We start from the raw sequence: 17,396 nt of genomic DNA on the forward strand, positions 1-17,396 counted from the left end.
CATTTTGTAAACAAGAAATTGAACCATGGGAAGACTAATGAAATTGCCTGATGTGACACAGTGTGGAAGTGGCATATCGGATGTGTAACACAAAAGGTCATATTTTTAACCATTAGACTTTTCTGCCTCCTTCCTGAATAAAAAAAAGAAGCCCTATAATTACATTTTTTGCTTTACTCCTTCCTTAATTTCAGAGATGTATGATATGAAGGATTGAATGATCTAGATTCTCCAGTGTCTTTACACACATACCCATGCACACGCATATCAGGCATATACTTGCACACACACACGTGGATACACACACACATGCGCAAAACACACGCACACACATATACACACATACATACTCTCAAACATAAATGCTTAAACCTGGGATTTATTACTTCTACATTGTGGGATAGAAAAGTAAACCACTTTTAAGCTCCTCTTAGAGTTTATGAGTCATTCTTTATTTATTTATTTTTTTAATTTTATTTATTTATTTTTTCCCCCGAAGCCCCAGTAGATAGTTGTATATCATCGTTGCACATCCTTCTAGTTGCTGTATGTGGGACGCAGCCTCAGCATGGCTGGAGAGGCGGTACGCCAGCGCGCGCCCGGGATCCAAGCCCGGGCCGCCAGCAGCGGAGCGCACGCACTTAACCGCTAAGCCATGGGGCCGGCCCCTCTTAGAGTTTATGAAAAGAATGACTCCTACCACCTTTCCTCCTGATCTGAGACTCCAAAGCAGTACTCGTATTAGCTAACTTCTCTGTGTAATATTCTTATTCTTTTTAGTCTCTGTATTATTTCTTGTGTCTTTATTCTTTCCATTGCTTCAGGTCATTGACTTGTATCCTATCTCTCCTAAAAGCTATAAATCACTCTCAATACAATTTTCTCCAATTCCAAAATGATTTTCAGTGACCTTTAAAAACTCTTGAGCACATTTAGAACTAGGAAATTTTCATGATTTTTTTTTACAAGTCAGTCACTAAGTTGACTCCTTTCAAATAAGACAATAAATTCTCACAATGTTTTGAAAATAATGCAAACTGCAAACTTGTATAAAACTGTCCTCACGCTGGTCTACTAGACACCCATGAACACCTTGTTGGATCACAACCAAGGGAAGTGTCTCTGTCTGTGATCTCACTGTTGGCTCACCCAGGCAGATAGAGTTCGAGGTGGAGTAGGAGGGCAAAGGATTTGAGTCCATAGGGAGGCAAGGGGAATGGCAATCTCAGTAGATTAATTGTGAAAATGGAGCTTTGATAAAGTCAAAGTGGGAGGAGGGGGTGGGCATGTCACAGTTCCTGGCAAAGCTAAGGAGAAATATACAATCCACACTGTCAGCGGCCACAGCAGAGTACAAAGGTCCAGCAAAGAAGAGCTGGGACATTAGCTTTGCTGCAGGGAAGGAGGAAGGATTTAGATGCAAGAGGGTTGAAGCCCAAGGTAAGCACCCTGGATAGCTTTGAGGGAGAAAGTAGCTCAGAACAAGATTGAAAGCAAGTTTTTGCTCTTTGGAGACAGCCCAACGATTGACTCAGCCAACTCTACCTACCATCTTACAGTTGATTGAGTTCCCCAATAGCAGGGATAGGCTGTCATTCTCACAGGAGGCCTCTGTGTCTATGTCTGTGGCTAGGTGGTGTCTGAGCAAATTCGGGCCTCCCATGGTGGTGGTGCGGGGATATCACATTGGATAACATAACAATCTCTGCTATTCCTCAGAGCCTCCATAACAACTTGCTCTATCTGTGTTGTGTGGATTAAAATGTTGAGTGGGACACTCTATATGGTGTTCAGCGCCATTAAAGAAGAAAAGGAAAATCTGAGATCAACCACGAGGTTACCTGGGAGCTAGATTCTATATTCTGGGATAATTTTTGAAATTCTTAAAAAAATTTGATGAAGTTGGCCTCCTACCAGTTTTGTAGTCAGCTAGTCTAATGTAGGCATGAAATGGACAACCACATCTGGTTTCCTATCTCAAGGACTTTCTTAGAGTTTACTGTTAGTCAGTCTGCATCATCTAGATGTGTTTGCTCCCTGACCTTAGAATGGTCTAGGGGCAGAGAGCATTTGGTGCTAAAAAGCAACAAGGACAAAATTGGTGATTAATATGCCAAGGGATGTCCTGGGGGTAGATGATGGGAGTGCTTGAAGAAGCTAGCCTGATTTTCTCTGACAGATGGTATAAATTGAAGGTGTGCCTATAACTACAGTCAGTTCTGCTATAATGCTTGCTTTGAAAATGTGAATTGGTCCCACTGTGATTGATATACTAGGGAACGATTTGAACATAACTCAAATTTCGCATTTACTTATGCCTGATTTGTCCATGAGAAATAATAGGTGAACACAGAAAACTGCACCTAGCTGAACCGAGTTGTGTAAGAACACACAAAATGTACACACAAGCGCACCTCAAACATCTACCAGCTACCCTGGTCCACCACTATGTGTTATGAGCCAAGCTCCTCTTCACCTAGAGTTACAATTTTCCATCATATTTCAGACAAGTTTTTTCCATCTCTTCACAATCACTCACAAGCTGAAACTCTTCCATCATCCCCTTTTGCAAGCAAAATGCAGATCTTTTTCAAGGTGAAATACCATATTGTAATAATTATGTATTTATTAGCCACTTAATATGTGCAAAACTGTGCTACCACCTTTAATGGCTTCCTATTTTTTTGTATGTCATTGATGAAGTTTTTGAGTGATGTTCTCCTGACCCCACTCTCCCCATAAGCCTTGTGGTTTTTATTGCATGATTTTTTAGGGAGGCATATGTCCCTTTAGAGTAGAAATGATGGAGCATTTGGTTTATCCACTAATATAATTGGGATGGATTACAAAAGGTTTAGAGAAGATATTTGTGATTACATTCTGTGATTTTGGCAGAAGAGTGCTTCCAGTCCATCCTTCTTAACGGCACAAATATAGGCACAAATATAGATTTCTCAGTAGCCACAGAATGAGGATATTTTCCCAGTACAATCATGAAGAATTCAATAGAAACCAGTGTTCCTGAAGAGCAATGTGGACACAGGATGGAGGTAATGGAGGCTGATGATTTGAGGTGTGGGGGCTTCACTGATGAGTGCTCTTCTGGGGCTAGCAGCTGCTCCTATCTGCTTTTTGCTACTCCAAGGTGAACAATAGACAGTCAGGCCTGGACTGCAAGGTGGACAAATTCTGCACGTATAGCAGGCAATTGGGTAGCTGGAGGCCTGCAGAAATTAAAATGCAGGGGGTTTAGAATTGGCTTCCTGGCTCTGCGATTTGGGTAGTTACTGGATCTGCCAGCGAGAGGAAAGAAGAGGTCCAGTAAATCAATCTGTTCTTGGTTGACTTGTGCATGTCATTGAGGTTCTGCTGGTTTGTGCTAATGGCTAGTGAAAGGTTTGGTTCCCACCAGAAAGTGCCACCAGCATTTTGTGAATTGATGGTGAGAGTTTGATGGAAAACAGCTCCTTCTCCCAAGCAATGTAGTTAGACTCTACAGAGATGACATTCAGACAGAGACAATTCCATTACACTCTTCCCGTGGGCTTCACAGCCTTCCGGCGCTCCCTCCCAGGAGTTGCTTTCTACAGGGAAAACAAGTCACAGGTCTGAGTTGTTTAAGACTGAATTAATGTTAAATTGGTATGCAATTTAACCAATCGGTTAACCAATTGTTATGCGATTTTACCAATGCAATTGGTAAGCCTATGCAAGCAAGGCTTAACTCTTTTATTTTTATTTTTAATTTTTTCCAGCTTTATTGAGATATAATTGATATATAACATTGTATAAGTTTAAAATTGTATAAGTATACAGTTGTCCATCCTTGTGTGTGTATCCATATGTATACAATTGTATAAGTATACATATTGTATAAGTTGCATTGTGTAAGTATACAAAGTGATAATTGCAAGGCTTAACTCTTGCTAGACCTCTGAAAACTACTGAAATATCTGATTGTTGCACACCTGTTTGTTGGAGCAGTGATTTTTAAAACTGTGTTTTTGTGAAGCTCAGGTGTTTCAGGAGAAACGTCAAGAAAGAGGAAGGAGGAGGAACGAAAAGGAGAGGAAGGCAAAGGCAGAGAAGCCCTCTCCCCCCACTTCATGGTAAGCAGATTCCCCTTTATGTTTTATAATTGAGATTTGTTTCTGGTTGAATTGTGTCCCCTCAAAAGATGCTGAAGTCCTAACCCCTAGTGCCTCTGAATGTGACCTTATTTGGAAATAGGGTCTTTGCAGATTAAAGTGAGGTCATTAGAGTGGGCTCTAATCCAATATGTCTGGTGTCCTTATAAAAAGGAGAAATTTGGACACACAGACAGATGTACACAGGGAGAATGCTATATGATGATGAAGGTAGAGATGGAGTGATGCTTCTACAAGCCAAGAAATGACCAAGATAGTCAGCTAATAACAAAAGCCAGGAGAGAGGCATGGAATAGATTCTCCCTGGTAACCCTCAAAAGAAACCAACCCTGCCTACACCTTGATTTTAGACTTTTAGCTTCCAGAACTGTAAGATAATAAGTTTCTACTGTTTAAGCCACTCAGTTTGTGGTACTTTGTTACAGCACCCTTAAGAAACTAATACAGAATTCTTGGTGAAATTTCCTTTGGGGAAAAAAAGTACAAAGAGTTCTGAGGTTAAAATTTATTTGAAAGTTATTGAGTTAGAGAGAGATGGGCCAGGTGGAGAACTGTGGATGCTTCCAATACAGAACTGGACCAATCAAAGGACACAAGACCTCCGTGTGCCAGAATTCTACTAAAGCAAAGTCAAATGCATACTTCCTGACCTGGGTATCAAGTTTGTGTCTTCATAGTGGGACTAGTACTGTATAGTTTGGATGAGTCATAGGAAGAAAAATAAAGTCACCCAACAATCAGATTATGCAACAGCCTAATATAATCATGATCAGAAAAGGCTGAGTTGCCTTAATATATATTCAAAATGGCCATAATAAGTTCAAAGCAGGATCTTTCATCTTTTTTTCATGATTATGAGCAGTGATATGTTCTCAGGAATCTCTGTTTGGTATAAACTGTGGTTCACCTTCACCTGTGCTAATACAGCAAGCCAGGAGTCAATGGACAGGTATTGATTTTGGATAATGATTTTATTTAACCCCTGGTGCTTATTGCACAGATGCACCTGCTTGCTTCTGCTCTTGACAAGGAGGAGAGACAGTAGACGGGTAGATGAGGCCCTTCTGTAGACTTCTTTCATTAAGTTCTCCACAGGATGCCATCTTTGACTGATCCTGAATACATGTACCTGGTGGAAGATCAATAGCTCAGGCAGAGGGATAGAAGGCAGGCAGAGTTTGGCCTGAAAAGTCTAAATATATTTCAAAGCCCTGGGATTTCTGTGTTAGGAACGGTTCATTTTGTTTTCTTTTGTACTCCAGTACGTGTGCTTGCTGAGCGAGGCTGCTGGACGTGACGGGGAAAGCACCAGAAGCTGGCCTTGGCTTTCAGTGATTTCAAGTGATACTGGACAAGCCCCCAAATCCCTGAAATTATAAGGTTGTGAGGGACCAGGTAGTGTCCAGGAATGTATATTCTTGGTGACATTCAAAACTATTAGGGAGTGCAGAACCTCTTGCAGTGTTGACCAGAGACTGAGATTGTCTTTGGATGTTGGGTTCATGGTGTTGTCACCCAGCTGAAGGAATTAATCATCACACAGGACTCTATGTGTGTGGATATGGCCATCTGTTGAACAATAGTCTGTGTCCATATTGAACTAAAGCATCACTTTGAGGATTCCCAGAGAGTAAGGTTTGCAGCTCTGTCATGTGTGCCCCAGCAACCCTCTCCAGTACCCACAGCATACATCATCACTGACCAAGGCACACGGTTATGTAGAACCCAGAAGAAGCCTCGGAATTCTTCTTCACACAGCTATCTAGATGAGTTGATGAGTTGTCATGTAAGAAGAAACTTATTTCCTTCACCTATCTTAGGTCTTGAGTAAGCATTTGACATAATGCCTACTGCCTGTCCTGAAATAAGGCTGAACTGGTGACCCAGTTCCAGGAAAACTCCACTGTCCCCAAACAAACAGGATAAATCATCTGAGTGAAAGCATCTAGATTCATGTCTTAGGGGTGTGCATTGAGGGTTGTCTAACTGTTGGCTATGAACCATTTGCCAAAACATGTCATCTTGGACAACTGCTTATAGTCACCACTTGCAACCCAGGGTCAAGCAGTTGGGATTCTGGACACCATTGTGTCAGATAGAGAAGTTCATCTTACAGCATTGTGTCTAGACTAGTAGACTACTGACCTCAAATCCACAGGTAAGCAAATGTGGGCAAGCACCACTGACTATTCCCAGTGCCTGTCCAGACCTCTCCTGGGTCTGCCCAGGAACTTGTTCAGCAGGAAGAAACAGGAATGAACCCACCACAGTGAACTAAAGACTCCATCTACTAGGTCTCTTAGCCCTGTGGGGTTAGGCCAGGTTCTCACAAGGGGCCTTGGGACAAGTTCTTGATCACCTGTTAGTGTAAATTATTTGCAATGCTAAAATAAAGCAGAAGAAAGAGAGAAAGGGCAAATTGGCACTCATGGAGCCTAGCACTTTGCATATACTCTCTTATTAATCTTCTCAACAGCCCCATGAGAAGGGTGGTATGATTTCATTTTAGAGAAGAGAAAAGTGAATCTCAGAGGGACCGTGTGCCCTGCCTGAGGTCACAAGTAGGAAGGGGCAGAAGTGAGATCACATTTAGGTCTGCGCAGAGTTCCTCATTCCTCATGGCGTCTGCTTCTACCACACCACATGGTTTATGCTGGGAAGAAGCCACATCTTTTGTATCACATATTTTGCCTCTTGCAAAATTTGAAAAACTTATTATTATTGTTTCAGGTCCCTACCCCACAGCCAGCATTTAAACAGACTGATGAAACACTATCATCCACCTATCCAAATTTAGTCTGTTGTTCATAATAATTCTGACATTTCTGAGGTCATCCCTCTTCCTCCCCTCAGCACACAGATGAGCCTGGCTCCGCGATTCAAAATGAAAAAGGAAAATGGCAACAAATGGAAAGTGCAACAGTGATTCTTTCAGACAAAGTACCACACAAGCAAAGCTATTAAAAATTTCATTCTCCTCTGCCCTTCCATTTACTGGGCCGCGTCCCCTATGCCACTGAAATCAGTACTATCGGAAGCAATATCTACTACTGCTACCGGGACACAGCACTGTCTCTGTAAATGTGAATCTAACTAGAGTGAGACCCACAGACAGCTTGTTTAGTATTGGGGATTGCTAGGAAAGATCTAGTAAATCTTGTATTATGATTTATAAGGGGGCAGGAATAGGAAAACAAGAACTCATTATCTTTAAAGCAATTTAAACTTATATGTATATTTACTTGATTTTGGTTAAATATAACTAGACTCCTTCCATTAAGTATTATTTTAGGTAGAGTATAGAAAAAGTTAACTGGAATAAGAAAATCTTGCTATTTAAGAGGGAACAAAACTTCCTTGAAAAAGGCAAGAAAATTATGCTTTCTTATATAAATTTGACATCTCATCATTGGCATCATTGATAAGCTACACATCCTAAAACATAATTAAATCATGCCATCAGTACTGAAAAAACCAATTCTACTTAGCATATACTAACAGCATAAATTAATAAATTAATAGCATAAATTAATACTAATAGCATAAAACCAATATTTTTTTAAATTTGAATTTAAATATACAAATCAAATGAACTCTTTATTTTTAAAAATAGAAAAGGCAAACCACTTGTCACACTTCTTATGCTTTTGATAAATCTTGCCCTGCTTATCCAGTCATTGATTTCTAAGAAAATTCATTTGTCAAAGCTCTTTTAGTTCATGCCTCTCTGTTACACATTCATCATTTACTGGACTGAAAACACACAGGCTTTCTCTCCTCACACTTTATACATTATGTTAGCATTTTTGATCTTTATGCTTTGGTAGCTGTGTGATCATGTATGCATTTTTAAAAACTCAGGTACTGAGTGAGATTTTTCCATATCTATATCATGAAGAAGAGGATGATTTATAAAACATGTAACCAGTGTGGGAAAAAGAATTGAAAATATGTAAGCACTAAAGGCATCCCTAACTTTGGACATCTGCCTTTATATTAACTCTAAAAAATCCAGCACGTGACAAAATATTCCTTTTTTATTTCTAATCATATCCAAATATGTTGTAGGTCAGGATAGCTGTTCTTTGATGATTTGTGGTTATGTACAATGTACTTGGTAGGTAAAACAGGCATCATTTCATCCAAATTTCCATTCAGACGTGGAATGTAAAGCTAAGTGGGGCACTGGAGGTCATAGAGCACCATAAGCGCTTCTTAGATAGTGTTTCCTTGTTGGGTAAGGATAGTGTAATTCATGGAGGTTCAGGGCTGCTGTGATTCATCAATTGCCCAGGCCCAGTGCTGCTGTCTTGTGACAGACCAGGCAGTGACCAATATCCATGGGAAGGCCAAATGGGGACAGCCACCAAAAAGAAACAAGCTCCTTTCACCAATAATTCTTTCTCATTCTTGTCTTTTGCCTCAATCTTCCTTTGACCTGGACTTCAAGAAGAACACATTAAATTCTAATGCATCAGCATTTAGTTAATAAAACTGATATAGAACAAGAAACAAAGTGTTCCCATTAAGGACCAGCTATGAACACCTGATAATATTAAAGCCAGAGGGAATTAAAATATCTGGCAAGGGTAATGGAGTGAGGATCTTCTGTGAAGTGAAAAGGTCCTCTGCTCCATTTTTGGATTAAAAATAAAAATTTTCTTTTACCTTGATTTCACATTTTGTTGTAAGTGCTAACCTAAAGCTTAAGTAAGTCTCCCAAATGTAAGCAGTTAATCTGAAATTTTCTGAAAGGAATCCGAAATCCTTATTATCCCCAGAAGTAAATCATCTTTCTTGGACATGAGAACAGACAGTTCCTAAGGAGTTATTTTATTCTGTGGATACACTCACTTTCTATCCAGGTTTACATTCAATAATCCTGGAGGGCTCCCCTATTATGCCCTCTATAAATAATAGAATACTTTCTTTTAAAAGCTTAAGGCAGAAATGCAAATAAGTTGAGTTGCAAAAAAATCTTTAAGGCCAAAGATGTCATATCAGCCAGGCCAATGTCTGCATGTTTGAGGTACTGAAGTTCATATTTCAGCTTTTGCCCTGACAGTTACTGTTACTGCACTATTAATTTAGCACACAAATAGCCTTTTAGCATGAAGTTGCAAAGTGCCTCAAATCACTTCTTAGTTACAGGTTTTAGGACCTTTTGCATCAAGTTTCAGACCCCTAACAACTAATGAGATAGTCCTCAAGCGTTCTCGCTTCTTGCATGGCATTTCGTTGGGGCAGAGAGGAAAGGTCATGAATTAGCGTAAACTCCAGCACGCAGAGCAGTGAGGCTGCAGGGCCAAGTGCTCCCTCTCACAACAGAAGCTCATTTCAGAAGGAGACAGGTCAGAGAGAAACCCTGAAGAAACACTCCATTAGTTTCCTACTGCTGTTGTAGCAAATTATCATAAACTTAGCCATCTAAGGCAACACAAATATATTTTTTTACAGTTCCAGATGTGAAAAGTCCAAGATGTTAGTGGGGCTGCATTCCTTTCTGGAGGCTCTAGAGGAGAATCTATTTCCTTGCTTTTCCAAGCTGTTGGAGGCCACCTGTATTCCTTGGCTCTGGGCCACCTTCCATCTTCAAAGCCAGCAAAGGCAGGTTGAATTCTCAGGTCTTGTTTCTCTGACTCTGCTGCTTCCTTCTTCCACTTTTTTTTGTTGTTGTTGTTGACAAAGATTCACCCTTAGTTAACATCTGTGCCAATCCTCCTCTATTTTGTATGTAGGACGCCACCACAGCTTGGCTGACGAGTGGTATAGGTCCACGCCTGGGATCTGAACCCGTGAACCCAGGCCACTGAAGGGGAGCACTGAACTTAATGACTATGCCATGGTGCTGGCCCCAATCCCTCTCCCACTTTTAAAGACCTTTGTGATTATGTTGGGCTCATTCGGATAATCTAGGATGACTTCCACGTCTCAAGGTCCTTAATCTTACACACATCTGCAAAGTTCCTTGTGCCACATAAGGTAACATATGAAAAGGTCCAGGAATTAGGACATGCACATCTTTGTGGGGCCATTATATTACCTACCACAGATGCCTGGATGCAGTAGATGTGTGAACCCTCTAGCTTGTCTCTTCAGTTTGAAAGTCCCTGGGGAAATGTGAGAATGTATCACAAGAAATCACATGCTTAGTAGTCCCTGGGGTGCTATGATGATGAGATGCTGTTCATACCTGTTCAGGTGACTCTTCTTTCTCAAATATCCTCACTAAGACATATATTTGATACGGACTTTTTTTTCTTTCCTTCCTTTGTCACAGTTGAATTTTTCTTTCATGTGGGTTGTTACCAACTCTTTTTTTTTTAAATTTTTTAATTTTTTTTGTGAGGAAGATCAGCCCTGAGCTAACATCCATGCCAATCCTCCTCTTCTTGCCAAGGAAGACTGGCCCTGAGCTAACATCTGTGCCCATCTTCCTCCACTTTATGTGGGACGCCGCCACAGCATGGCCTGACAAGTGGTGCATCAGTGAGCGCATGGGATCTGAACCCGGGCTGCCAGCATCAGAGCGCCCGCACTTAACCGCTACACCACAGCGCCGGCCCCGAGTTACCAACTTTTTAACATAGAAACTGGGCACTGAAAAGGTATGTAACAGTGTTAAAATGGTTGGACAAATCACCCCGAGAGTACTTGCCTTGCTTAGAATTACAAAATTTATTTGTGGAACTTCTTTCATCCCAGAAGGTCAATCAGCATTGGGACAGCAAAGCTACTATCAATCTGACCCTCTCAGGTAATCTGGCCCACTGGATGTCTCGTCACAGAAACATTTTTTTAACACTAAAAAATGTAGAGAGTGGGTTAGAAGAACAGGAGCCAGAAGGAAAAAAAAAATCTTTCTCTTTGATCACTTTTTTCTGACCCTCCAGATTTAAATAAAGCAAGCCCTCGAGAAGAGGTAAAACCATGTTTTACAACAAAAAATTAATTTCTTGGAAGTCCTGATGGATATGTCTATGGCAGAAGTGAGCAGATTATGTTAAACAATGGTATATGCCTTGTAAACTCTAAGTATATAACTAGGCCACTAAATAAGTCACCATCCCTTTGAGATCTTTCTTTTTCACATGGAACTAGCAATGGAAGAATAATGTGGGATAGGGCAGACGTATGCCAGAAACATTTTTTCCCCTTGTGGTAACAGTAAAGCTTGGCTCATATTTACAAAAGCCATTCATTCATTCAAAAATATTTATTGAACGACTACTAAGAGCAGTGTTGGCGGGGGTGGAGATGTATGTGGATATGAATATACGAGAGTGAAAATAAAATCCACCCCATCCTCTAACCAGTTTATAATCTAGAGAGAAAATACTGCAACTCGTGTGTGATTCCTGGGTGTAGTGAAGATATTTTATGGATGTCTTTGATTTTCTATTCTGATTTCATTTATCTGATCCTTATCAAATCATCAAGATGAAGTCTCTAAAAAGGATTTATTTACTTTCATTTATAATTTTAAAAATCTAAAACATCACCACTTCAGATATCAATATCTTTTCTTTTTTCTACTAATTCATAAGAGACATTTTAGGAAACCCAAATCCATTTGATAGAGCCACAAGACCATATTATATCACTCTGGGGTGGTGTAAAAGTCTGTTTTTTTAATATAGGCAAAAACCCCTAAAATCTTTAATAGGATAGTCTGTCAGGCTTGGAAAATTTTAGATTGGGTTAAAAAAACAAAATTGAGAATGTTCATAAATAAGAGAGATCAAAGCTAATGACAGACAAAGAATTCCTATTATTAAGCCTTTAGAAAGAGGAAAGAAGTGGAGTCAAAAACAATGTGACGTAGACACTGCTTCCCTGTCGATTTCTGCCTGTTAGGTAGATGGGCGTGGATGTGTTTTAGGAGGGGTATGAAATTATTTCAGAAACATCTACATTCTGTAGTGCTCAGGTGTGGAGTTAAATCCCTATAACCCTTGCATACTGAAATTTCTCCCCAAGTTATCAAAGCTAAGACTGTTAATAAAAAGTCATTCATTTTCTTTCCATTAGAAGACTCCAAGTTATCCTGGTGACTCCAGGAATACAAATACCATTGTCTGGCTTTAGCTGCAGGACTTCAATATATATTTACCTTTTACTCAAATGATTGGAAACTGATGTCTCAAATGCTAAGGAGTTTATTCCCTTGGATATGATCCCTGATTATTTCGTGTAAATTAAAATAAATAAGTGATGGTGTTTCTAGCTCTTATACCTAATAATTGCATCTTATAAATGCAAAAACCTTCCATATATATAGTCAGTAGCTCCCCCCACACACCCACCAACCAATATCCCCACCTGCTAGATCTAAAAGATGAATTTTCTCTGGTTAAAACTTATATAGACCATACTTGAGAGCAGAGTAGCACTTACACATCTAGTAAAGCAACTATGGAATAACTTGAGAATTATCCTAGCTACATAATTTTGCTTGTTGGCATCTCTCATTTCTTATTAGTTTCCACCCAATCCACAAGTCTCTTTCTAAATGTTCCAGCCATCTGCTCTGGTGTTTACAGGTGTACTCTGAACAGTGCCTCCCTACGTTTTGATACTGTCACAGACTTCTATATCCTAGGATTTAACCATTTCCTCCATATGTATTTTATCTTCCTGACCAGTTTTTAAGAGTCAAGAGGGCGTATCCTTCCCTTTCTGCTCTCATTAGCTCTTAGGATATACTTTGCACATAGTAGACATTTAAAAAACACGTACAGACTAGACAGCCAAACCAATTTTAAAAATCTAAGTTCGAGGTCTCTCTTGATATCAACCCCTCAAGCATCCTGCAGCTCCCTACAACAGGATTCCCTTTGGTGGGGGGATATACTGGATCATGTTTAAGGTAAATTGCTTTTGTAATTTCATATTGTTTTTGGCACAAGACAAAGTGAATTAGTTTGATGTCTTTTGTTTCTTATTAACCCCAAAGCATATTGAATTTAGAAAAAATAGTGTGAATATTATTTGATAGTGCATCACATTTTCTCAAATCTAGGTACTACAGAAGTTATTCTGTTATGAATCAGTAGACAGATGGAAAATGCAAAATGCTCAGGTATAGTGTTAAAACCGAAATACCATTCTCTGGTCATCAAAAATGCCACTATGTTTGAGTACTATAATACAATGCCATACATACTGTTTTCATATTCAGAATAAAAAAAATTTCCACTGAATAATTAAAAATCACTTTAAGAAAACTCTAAAATCTTACTGGAATTTTTAGGCACAGGAAGGGGATTCTTTAAATTGCCTGATACCAATTGTGAGGGTCTTTCCTCTACATCTATATTACTGAATATCCACTGCTCAGTTAAGCAGTTGTGATGATTATTAAATCATTAATTGCTGACTTAAAAGTATCATGAAGTAATATTTTAACTTTAAATGGAGATGATGTTACCTTCCCTGTCTTATGAAGATGCACAGAATCAAACACTTCAGCATCTTAAATAAATTTTGCAAGTTTGTGAAGGCAGAAGGAAGATAACATTCATTAAAAATAAATGCCAGTTCATTATACACAATGTCATTTACAAGGTCCTAACACTGGGGAAGCTGGTTACTCCTTGCTAATGTTTTCTGAGAAAACAAATAGTGGAATCTTGAGGAAATGTCAAGTAGAGGCAGGACGATGAGTCTAGTCTTCTCTGTGAGTGATTTTAACAGAAATTGCATTTACTCCCTTTAATGATAAATGTACCTATCACACTTCAACTTTCCAGGCAAACTTATTTTTTGTTTATTAAAAGGTTTGGATTTCCCTCTCAGCTTGATTCTTCATACAGATATTTGTATCTTTAACTCCTTGAATTGACTAAATGCCGTTTAAGTTCCTATGCCGTTTAAGTCCCCTGAGCCCTGTTTCTTAATTAACTCTGGACAATTCACGCCAGAGTCTTCTCCAACACGGACCTCACCAAAAAGATCTGGAAGCCATAAGAGGCAAAGCTTATAAGGTAGACACAGGTGGAGGCCTCTGCCCAGCTCCATCCGCGAGCCACGTCTGCACGTTGCCCGGCCCTTGATCCATAATGGCGACGTTGTGCTTTGCTCTCATAGCTGTCAGAAAAATCCGTGTACTTCTAGGTACTTGACAGGAGCAGCTGCTGCTTTGTCTTTTGGTTTTACTAAAAGGGAATCTTGAAGACAGTCAGAGAAGGCCAGGCTGACATGATGAAACTCAAAGTCCTGAAACTTATGGATGAAAGATCGGATTATACTTAACAAATTTATTAAATCTTCCTTGTATTTTCCAGTTACAGGGCATTATGTATTACATTAGCAAATAAAACAAAGAGTATGTTATATTAAGGCATTTATTTTAATAATGGGGGTTGAGTGTGAATTCTATGTTTTATTTTCTAGCACAATGATGTTTTCAGCAATACTTTTATTCTTGTATATACAGCTACTTCTACGGTTATATCAAGCTATGAGGGTGCACATACATTCAAAAGATCAGAAAAAATAAATCATAGAGACTCTAAGAAGCAAAAGGAATTAATTTAAGTTTAGAAGGATTTAAGGGGAATTAAATTAATCGAGCCCTTGTTAGCGCAGGGATCTGTATATTGAGTGTGTTCACACTTATTATTTGATTCTTCAGTGCCTTAGTTAATGCTATTTACTGTTTACATCAACCCTTGAGTTTAATATTAAAACTCAGATTTAATTCCAGTACATATGCTTTAGTTTATTGAATATAGAGGGAAAAAAATTGGATGTGTTTCTTTCTGAGTGGGAGAAATAAGCAATAATTAAATATGAATCTTAGACACTACCTGATGAGTGGTTACTGAAAGAACATTCAAGTATTGAAAATGTCGTGTTAGGTGACTTACAGCCATGGCAAAAAAATACAAAATAAAAACAAAAAACAAGAAAATATTGGTTTGTGAGGTATATCTACGAATTTTCCGTGTTCTGTTGTGAATCTAGAACCTTTCCATTCCTATCTTTTGGAGCCTACTTTGAGCACCTTGAAGTTCATGCAATGTCTACAATAGAAGTCTGGTTCCTCCTCTGATAGATGCTTTTGCTTTTAGTAATTGGATCACAATGACAATTTCTTCAATTTATTCATTTCCCACTTCATTTCAAAGTCTATTTGAAGCAAATGTGGCAATTTTTTTTCCTCTCTCTCTTCCATTTTGTGATGGAAGATGGGAAGCATATCTTCTAGGAGTCTACTTTTGGCACAAATAGCTTTAATGAACAAAATATTGGTAGTTACAAAAGGAAGTAAGGTGGTTATAGATTTTCGGTATGTCTGAAATGCTGGGGTCAAACATTAGGATGAACGGGAATCATGTGAGCAGCTTGTTCAAAAAGGTAGATTTCTGGATGCCCACTTCAAGAGATTTGTATTCATTAGGTTTGGTGAGGGGGAGTGGTTTGCGTTTGTCACAACACTTCAGACCATTTTGATGCAGATTGTCGAGGTTGACATACTGAGAAACTCTGCAATAAGGCAATGACTCATGACTCTGAAGCCTACTTTTTCCTGAGGAAGACTTTTAGTTACCTATTACTATGTTACAAACCACCCCAACGCTTTGTAGCTTAAAACAACCATGGTAATCTATTTTGCTCATGAATCTGCAATTTGGGCAGGGCTTGGTGGGGATGTCTTATCTTTGTCTATTCATTGTTAGCTGGGATGGTCTGATTGGAGCTGGACATCCACTTCCGACATGGCTCACTCACATGGCTGGCAAGTTGGTGCTGGCTTTTGGCTGGGAGCTCAGCCAGGAGCTGTCAGTCAGGAGCCTTGGTTTCTTTCTACATCGGATTCTCCATAGAGCTTCTTGGACTTCCTCACAGCATGATGGCTGGGTTCCAAGAGTGAATGTTCCAAGAGAAAGGAAACAGAAGCTTCCAGTCTCTTAAGACCTGGTCATAAACTGACACAATACCATTTGCTCTATATTCCACTTGTCAAACCAGTGCAAGAGCTCTCCTAGATTTAGATGGAGGGGACATAGACCGCACTTCTCAATGAGAGAAGTGGCAAAGAATTTTTGATTGCTTTTAATCTGTCATAGTAACTTGATTATTTCAGACTGTGATCACCAAAAGGGATTTTAGAAGTAATCTAGTCTATTGGCTTCCAAATTAACATGGATGATGAACCACTGGGGTACAAAGAGAAAATATTAGAACTTCATTATATTTTTCTCACTACTTTTTTTGGTATGTTATCACACAATAAGATGTACTTATTTGCTTTTGGTGTACAGTTTTACGAATTTTACAATTTATTCTAAAGGCAAATTCTAGATGTATAGATTTGTATAGCCACCACTGCAATTAGGATACAGAACAGTTTTATCATCTCAAAAATCTCTCTTGGGGCTGGCCTGGTGGCATAGTGGTTAAGTTCATGCATTCCACGTCAATGGTCTGGGGTTCGTGGGTTTGGATCCTTGGCACAGACATACACACTGCTCATCAAGCCATGCTATGGCGGTGTCCCACATACAAAGTAGAGGAAGACTAGCAACAGATGTTAGCTCAGGGCCAATCTTCCTCACCAAAAAAAAAAAAAAAATCTCTCTTATGCTATCCCTTTATAATCACACCCTTACCTAGCCTATAATCCCCAGCAAACACTGATTAACTTTCCATGACAATAGTTTGTCTTTTCAAGAATGTCAAATAAATGGAATAATAGAGTGTGTTTCTTTTTGAGACTGGCTTCTTACAATGTTTTTGAGATTCATCGATGTTGTTGCACATATCAATTGTTTGTTCTTTTTTACTACTGAGTTCATTGCATTGTATGAATATACCAGTTGGCTTATCTATTCACCTGCTGAAGGACATTGGGTTATTTCCAACTTTCAGCTCCACAAATAAAGCTGTTATGAACATTCATTATATTTTAACTTATACTTTAAAAATATATACTTGTGAGGTATGTTTTAAATGTGCATAATATATTGATACAGTAATGCATGTTTATAATTTACATATAAGTTGTGTGTGAGTTCTCATTAACTTAATGATAAGGGTATGTGATCAAAAAATTTGTAGATGGTGTTGCTAATGGTTGAAGCTGGGTGATAAATACGTGGGACTTCATTATACTGTACTTTCTATTCTTTTGTTTGTTTTAAAATTTACATCATATATATATTTTTTTTTTCAAGTGAGGAAGATTTGCCCTGAGCTAACATCTGTTGCCAATATTCCTGTTTTTTTTTTTTTTTTTTGCTT

The 17,396-nt window shown here is 39.0% G+C and overlaps 1 protein-coding gene and 1 pseudogene across 3 annotated transcripts in view; both read right to left on the reverse strand.

Annotated features, from left to right (window-relative positions):
- LOC101406824 (bridging integrator 2-like) overlaps positions 1–5,251 on the reverse strand; it is a 34,625-nt pseudogene extending 29,374 nt beyond the window's left edge.
- Positions 1–17,396, reverse strand: part of NKAIN3 (sodium/potassium transporting ATPase interacting 3) — a 627,619-nt gene that overhangs the window by 80,907 nt on the left and 529,316 nt on the right. The window lies entirely within an intron of this gene.

The sequence above is a fragment of the Ceratotherium simum genome, chromosome 31 (genome assembly GCF_057802395.1).
Source record: "Ceratotherium simum simum isolate JZ-2026a chromosome 31, ASM5780239v1, whole genome shotgun sequence".
Classification (NCBI taxonomy): domain Eukaryota; kingdom Metazoa; phylum Chordata; class Mammalia; order Perissodactyla; family Rhinocerotidae; genus Ceratotherium; species Ceratotherium simum.